Below are 7995 nucleotides of genomic sequence, written 5' to 3' on the forward strand. Positions count from 1 at the left end.
GCTGCCTGCGTGCACCCTGCCCGGGGTCGTCCTTAGGTCTGATCAGCTGCCTGCGTGCACCCTGCCTGGGGCCGTCCTTAGGTCTGATCCGCTGCCCTCTGGGCACACCCTGCCTGGGGTCGTCCTTAGATCTGATCATGGAAGTGAGGAGAGGAAGATGCATGGAGAGACAGTCAGGAGCACGTATGGTAGACACGTATGTTCATGGCTAAAGTCTTTTCAGTGGATATGAAAAGTTTCTCCTTTATTTTGTACAGTATTTTGCTATTCTGTAAAACTAATACTGTGTTACATTATATGAATGAATTATGGATACTTAAATGTGGTAAAGGAATATGTTCTAGCACAATAGCCTTTAAACGCAGTTTCTTGAAAATGAAGAAAAATATGACTGTGAAAATAAAATTATATCACAATTGCATCTTAGCTGAGTTTAGTTTTTTCTAGAGTCAGAGAGTGCCCCCTCCTTCTTCTGTACATTCTCGTGTGGCCCCGCCCTAAGGCCAGAGGGTGGTGCTGTGACAATGCACAGAAACGGGGGTCTAAGATCCTGCCCTGAGCTTTTGGCCTTGGTGCTTCACAATCAAATGAACCTGAGGATTCCCAGAAGGTGGGGTCCCTGCTGACCCTGCCTGACACGCTCTGCGGGGTCCTGCTACCCCTCCATGCCCCTCTGTGTATCTAACATTTATGTTATGTAAACTAGTAAATTAAATCTATTGAGTTGCAACAATTTTTAATTTATGTTGAGTATTTCTTTTTAAATTAGAATTAAATTTAATTCTATTTAATTACACAGTCAATACAGAAGTAAAGTCAGAAGTTGCTCTTTATTTTTATTCGGCCTTTGCCTTGCCCCTCCCCCTTTTTGTTCTCTCACTCACGGTCTGACACCCCCTTTCTTGAGTTTATTTATTCCTCTGGAACTTATTCTATCCATTTACAGTCATGTGTATTCATATATGATAGAATGGTATTTTTTAAAATCTTAAATGGATGCGATGATATTTTTCATGTATATTGTTCACTAACCTGTTTTTTCCACTTACCAGTAACTGCTTCATGTTGGTGTATATGTATGTATATATACACACAATAATAAACTTTTAAATATATAATTTAAAAAAATTATTGTGGTAAAATGCATATAACAGAAAACTTCTGATTTTAACCATCTTTAAGTTACGGTTCAGTGCCATTAATTGCATTCACATGTTGTGAGGTCATCACCATCATAGATTTCCCAACTGTTTCTTCTCCCCAGACAGAAGCTCTGCACCCGTTAAACACGTAATTTAAAAATGCTGCGGAACGTTCATACCATCAGTGTTTCATGATCAAATCCCCCTGTTGATGGACCGCCATGTCGTCTCACGCATTCAACATTAAGCAATAATGAGGTAAACCTTCTTAGGCAGTGTTTTTCATGTGCGAGTGCTTCAGTAGCAAAGATTCTCAGAGCCAAAATTACTGGGTCAAATTACTAGAGCTTAGTTCTTAGCCTGGCAGCAGCAGCCCTGTGGCCAGCAGGGGGCGTCACGCCCCGTCCATGGCACACCGTCTCTGAGGGGGGCGCCGGGATGGGGAGGGGCCGAGGCAGGGATGCTGACTTTCCCCAGGTTTCTCTGCTTCCCGTCACTGAACTCCAGTCGGCCCACATCTTGGCACGTGGGCTTCGCTCTGGTGCGTCCCAGCTGGTCTCCCTGGCAGCGGGATAGGGCAGCGTGATTATATCTGGCCCGTAGGCCAGGAGCTGAACTGGAGTCTACACTTTGCAGGTTTGGCCCTTGGGAACGATGGGGTATCCTTCTCCCCACCGTCTCCCCTTTTACAGGGCAGGAAATGGTATAGAGGGTTGCAGACCTGCCGTGCCGGCACGGGGTTGCTCACCTGAGACTGTAACGGGAGAAGGAAATGTATTGAGTGTCTGGGTTGCAGCAGCTTAGCCTACCTGTCTCCCACTCATTCAGAATGGAGTGGAGTCAGCAGGACAACTAACTCAGATTTGAGGGATGAGGGAAACAGAGAGTCAAGGACAGACAGATGACTCCTAGGGTGAGTGGCAAAGGTGTAGCTTTGTGCTATGCCAGATGCCCAGCTGTACTCCAACCTGTGCTGCCAGGCCTGAGAGCGCTCATTTCTGACACGCACAGGCCACGCTTGTGGTTTGCCGTCAGGAGTGTCTCAGGGTGGTTCTGGGGATGGTACAGCGTTTTGTTCTGTTTGTTGTACGTGAGGATCCCATGAGTCGGGCCGACTCAGTGGCAGCTAATAACATGTTTAGGGAAATATAAATTTTAGAATCATTGCCTTAGACCACAGGGTGAATCCAAGGGGAAAAGGCACTGGTAACAGGACTTCTCAGAATCTCCTCAGCAACCAGCCTTATTCTTAGCTAGAGTTTAGGAACAGGGGCCAAGGATGAATGGGAAATGCCTCAGCCAAGAAAGCTACTACATCTGAACCTAGAACCGAGCCCAGCCGGTGTCTGAGCGTGTAGAATGGGCTGGCCTGCTCAGTCTTCAGGAGATAGCGGTGACTGAGACCAGGCTCTCTGTGTCCAGGAAACAGCAGCCTCGCTAAGTGGGGGAAGCTGAGGTTTCTTCCCTCCCAACGCGGACGTCTGCTGTGTCCCTTCCGTTGCCCGTTAGACGCAGGGCTCTGTCCTTGTGCAGATGAGCTGTGTGTGTGCGTGGGACCAGTTAGGATTTATCCTAATCCAGACAGATAGTTCACGTCTGCATAACGATGATTGTTACGCTTTGTACCGGGCAAATGGACAAAAAAAGACTAGTGCCGAAGTCCTTAAAGTAACTTAGTTTGGATGGAGCCTCCCACGGTGGGGACAAGGCTGTTGCTGGGAAACCAGACTGGAAGTTATTGCTCAGTGAAGGTCTTGGCACAGACCAGGGACCAGATGGGCAGCAGCAGTGCCGAGACAACGCTGTGGTCGAGTTGTCGGTGTAACATGGAGGATGCTTTCGCGTGTGATAAAAGGTGAAAACCCAGTAGCAGCCAGTGGGCTGGTGGTGACAGAGGACTTGTCCGCAGAGGTGGGAAGCTGAAGTCGAGTGTCCTCTCCACCCAAGGTACCAGAGCCGCCTCGCACTCTCGCACTGAGGAACCGTTTAGTTCTTAGTTTGATAAAACAACGCCCTCATCTTCTCAGTCTTGGTTCCATTTTCAAAAGGAAACAACCACAAATCTGGCTTTTCTTGTCGGTGCTTAGTTGTTTACACGTTGTTGGTGGTGCTGCCAAGTCGATTGTGACTCACGGCGACCCCAAGAGTTAGAGTGGGGCTGCCCGTAGGGTTTTCCTGGCTGTGATCTTAACGAAAGCAGGCCTGTCTTCCATGATGCTGCTGGGTGGTTTCAAACCGCCAACCTTTAGGTTTGCAGTCGACCGCAAACCGTTTGCCCCACCTGGGGACGTTTTACACACTTTAAGGGTGAATTTAACGTTGGCTCGGCCGATGAGATCTGTCCTGGATCATTTTCCAGTTCCCTCCGAGTTTGAATATATGTGTAATTGATCCACTTAGATCACATTATTTATTTTCAAAATAAAAACATTTCAGGAGAACATTAACAATTGATTATTTTAGAGATTCAGACAAATCTATCTGGATTAGAGGCCTTCTCCAAGTTACTGAATACAGTTTCAAAAAAACAGCAAAAGCAGCAACTTTGATGGCAGACAGGAATGAGAACTGACTTCTTGGAAGGCTCCAAATCAGATTTGTCCAAAATTGTGGCTTGTGACTTTAAAACAAAACTTCTTCCCCAAATCTAGAATCACAAATCAAACTTCGTATGCTGTGTGTACTGCCCCCATGAGGCCAATAACCCCCAGATGTTATGAAGCATCCCTTTGATGTTCCCTTCCAACCTGGCACAATGATTAAGCACTCAGCTGCTAACGAAAGATTGGCAGTTTGAACCCATTCAGCAGCTCCAGAGGAGAAAAGACCTGGCGATCTGCACCCCTAAAGATTACAGCCTAGAAAACCCTATGGGGGCATTTCTACTGTGTCACATGGGGTCACTGTGAGTCAGAATCAACTCGATGGCACCAAAGAACAAGAAGAAGCCAGGATTACAAGTTAACTTGGAAGGTTGCTGGGTTAATCTCCTATCATATTGAAAGAAATGAGTAGTTTGCATCTACAAATTCCCTCGATCATACAATTAAAGGGTCGTCAAATGTACCAGGGTAGTTATCTGAACTGTATTCACATACACACTAAAGTCAGTGAACTGCCTTCAGCTGACACAATCGCAGAAATACAACCAACTCACTTGCCTAAGGTTTATTGACAACGCACGTTTCTGGAATGTTCTGTATGAGCTTTTAGAGGAACTCACATAAGACAAAGTGTAATTACCTCCTCTGCCTGCCCTCATCCCACGGAACAGAAGGCGTTAAATTGGAACTGTTCTGATTCCCTCAAGGTCCAGGAGGCATCAGCAAGCAGAATCTCATTCACTGAAATGCAGACTTTTTCTTGATGTGTGGACTTCAAGCAGGAGCTCTTTCTAGCCCTGGATCTCTGAGATTAAATACCCAGGAGTGGGGTCACTGGATCGTATCGTGAATGCACGTTTAACTTTATAAAAAGCTGCCATGTTATTTTCCAGAGTGGTGTACCATTTGTACACGCGCACTAAATCCATGATTCAGTTGTTCCACCTCCTTGCCAGCACATGGAAGTGTCAGCAATTTTTATTTTAGCCATCTGATATCTGTATTAGTGGTATCTCACTGAAACCGGACCAGTGGGTCTGTGCCCAGCATGCAAGGAGCCAATCTCTCAGACCGTGGTTTTGAGAAGAAGAAAGAGTTTATTTTGCAGGCTAGCCAGCGGGAACTCAAAGCTGTCGACCTCAGATTGAGTTCCTCGATTTGAGGAAGCATTTACATTTTATAGGTCTGGGAAATTATACATATTCATAGAGGGGTGGAGAAAGGCAGGTGGGCAGGATCAGGGAGTTATAAATATTCATAGTTTCTATTGATTATTTATTATGGGGCAGGGCTAAGACTTGGCATGGACACGGCCGACAGGCTCTTCGCTTTTGAAATAGACTCGGCTATTGCAGATGACGTATGTCAGGTGATTTAAGTTCCTTGACGAGTCTTTTGGCTCCTTGACCTGAGTTTTCCTGTGCTATTGAGTATGCGGGGGGGGGGGGGGTCTGAAGTCGTCTGTCACCCTTGTCTGCTCTGCGCATGTCTGACCTCCTTAAGCTGGTTAGATCCAGATCTGTCAGGAATTCTCCAGAGTCTGCAAAAACAACTTAGAGGAAGTGAGTGGCATGGTGGGGAGGTGACTGGGAGTGGCCTGATAACTGGTGGAGTACTAATTCATTAGGTGATTTTTAGGGTCCACTAACATCATGGCTTTAATTTGCATTTCCCTGATGGCTCACGTGAGGAGCCCTGGTGGCGCAGGGGTTAAGTGCTCTGCTGTGAACCAAAAGAATCCACCAGTGCTCTGCGGGAGAAAGATGTGGCAGTCTGCTTCCTTAAAGATTTATGGTCTTGGAAACTGTACGGGGCAGTTCTACTCTGTCCTATAGGGTTGCTATGAGTTGGAACTGACTCCATGGTAACGTTTTTTAACGGCTAATGTAATGAAATGAGTTCCTCTATGTGGTCTTTTTCCTTGGTTCTTTGTTAAAAACAGTTTGGGAGATTTTCCCCCTAAGCCCTACGGTGTTACCTTTGCCCTAGTTTTCTACCCCAGGGGGTTCCACACTTCTGTCTGGCTTTGTTGGAATTTCCTGGGTAAACCTGTAAACAGCCTGTGGTTTGATACTTTTTGTCTGGCCTTGGGCTGCAGCCTGCCCCATGATCGGTCTATTTGATTCACCTTACAGGGACTGCAAGCCCTGGTGGCACAGTGGTTAAGAGCTCGGCGGCTAACCAAAAGGTCGGCAGTTCGAATCCAGCAGGTGCTCCTTGGAAACTCTATGGGGCAGTTCTCCTGTGTCCCATAGAGTCACTATGAGTTGGAATCAACTCAACAGCAGTGGGTTTGGTTTCACGTTTACAGGGTTGGTCAATATACTTACGGAGATGAAGTGACCGTAGCATTCTTACGCATATTAAGCGTCTGTGGCCTCCTGAGAGGGGATCGGTCAGTTCATGGCCTTGGTGGGAGGAAGGGCCATGCCTTGAAATTGACGTGTTTGCCTGTGTGTGCAACCGATGCCACAGAGGTTCGCAGGCAGAAAGAAAGAAGCGAAAAGGAGAAAAAGCAAGAAGGGAGAAGCAGAGAGGAGAGGAGGAACCTCCTAAAACAGCTGTAACGCTGAAGACAGCGAGGGGCCCAGAAGGGGCCCTGCGGCAGAGTCAGTGGTGACGGCAAGGAGGCCAAAGGCAGAGAGGCCTGTCCTGAGGGGGCCGAGGGAGACCTGCCTTTCTTCATTGAATTGCTTTTGTACTTTTGTCAAAAAACAAAACATCAATTGGGTATACAGTAGAACCTGCAAAAGCTGCGACCTATGTAAGGCAGAAACCTGTCAGAGAAGGAAAGCTCAAATTATTTCGCACTAAAACCAGTGAAATAAAAGCGGTCAGACCGCACTCTGTCAAAGGCAGAAAATTTGCGAGACCCAGAAAAACAAGGCAGTCCCGTTGAGTTCCGGTGCTCACAGGGTCACTGTATTTGTTTGTTTGGGTCTATTTCTGAACTTTTAGAAAAGGGGGAAAAAAAAACCTAATAAATACAAATAGTTAATTCTTTGGGGGGTAGAAAACCCCACAATAAAATGAACTGCTAGCTAACCTAACCAAACAAAAAGAGAGAAAGCACAAATAATCAAAACCGAAAATAAGGTGAAATGACTACAGAATCGGAGGAGATAGAAAGAATCATAATCACCCACTCTGTTCGGTTCTACAGTACGTTTACACTGAGGTAGCTTTAATTTCTTACGAAACTATAATCTACCTAAACTGACCCCAGAAGGGGCGGAAACCCTAACTAGGCCAGTTCCCATAAATAGAGAGGGTTGTTGCAGATGTAGGTCTCCGAACAGTGCCGCCGGCTGATGGCTTCGCAGGCTAATTCTCCGTCTCTGAATGACACGTGATTCCAGTGCTATTTACACTATTTCAAAGCAGGAAAAGCAAGACTCCTAAGTTATTTTATAGCACTTGTTTACTTTAGTTAAGTAACATCATTGATTTTAAAACCTGACAAAGACTGAAACAAAAAGGCAACTGGAGACCAATCTTATTTATCCTAAGATGCTGGCAGAATCCAGCAGCGCTTTAAAAGCTTGAACTAAAAGAGATGTAAATTCATATTAAATTAAAATTCAAAGCAGTCTCTTAAAAATATCATCAATGCTTTTTGTTGGTAGTTTTGTTCTTTTTTTTGTAACTACGTAAGAGTAGTCAGGAGCACACAGGGAGCAAGGAGGCAGTGTCCTACCAGATGTGGAACCGTGTTGTGACTTGTGATCCTGACCGTGAATACATAGAACAGTGGAACCAACTATACAGCCTACAGACAGATCTCAGAACCTGTGGGAATTTGGTTTGATCAAGTAGCATTTCAAAACCGTGGGAACAAAAAATGGACTGACCATTCAGTCGACGATGTTGTCCAACATCTGGATGAAATGAAGTATGGTTCAAACCTCCACACCAGTACAAATTCCAAATGGACCAGGGATTTTATGGTGGGCCCGATTCTAATCCCCCCAGCCCCCCAACTCTAGAACCTATGAATATCACTCCTGTGATTATGCTATGTTCCATGGCACGGTTGGCCTTACAATAGGGAGATGATCCTGGATTATCGGGGTCGGCCCAGTGTAATCACATCAGCCCTTAAAGGCAGTTTTCTCAGGCTGCTGGCAGCAGAGATCACAGAGATTCAAAGCACGAGGGTTTGACTCACTGCTGCTGGTTCTGAGGATGGAAGGCGCTACGTGTAAGAAGCCAAGGTGGTTTCTAGGGATTTATGCTACAGAGAGGCCATA

Source organism: Trichechus manatus, unplaced genomic scaffold (assembly GCF_000243295.1).
Source record: "Trichechus manatus latirostris isolate Lorelei unplaced genomic scaffold, TriManLat1.0 scaffold00004, whole genome shotgun sequence".
Lineage (NCBI taxonomy): Eukaryota > Metazoa > Chordata > Mammalia > Sirenia > Trichechidae > Trichechus > Trichechus manatus.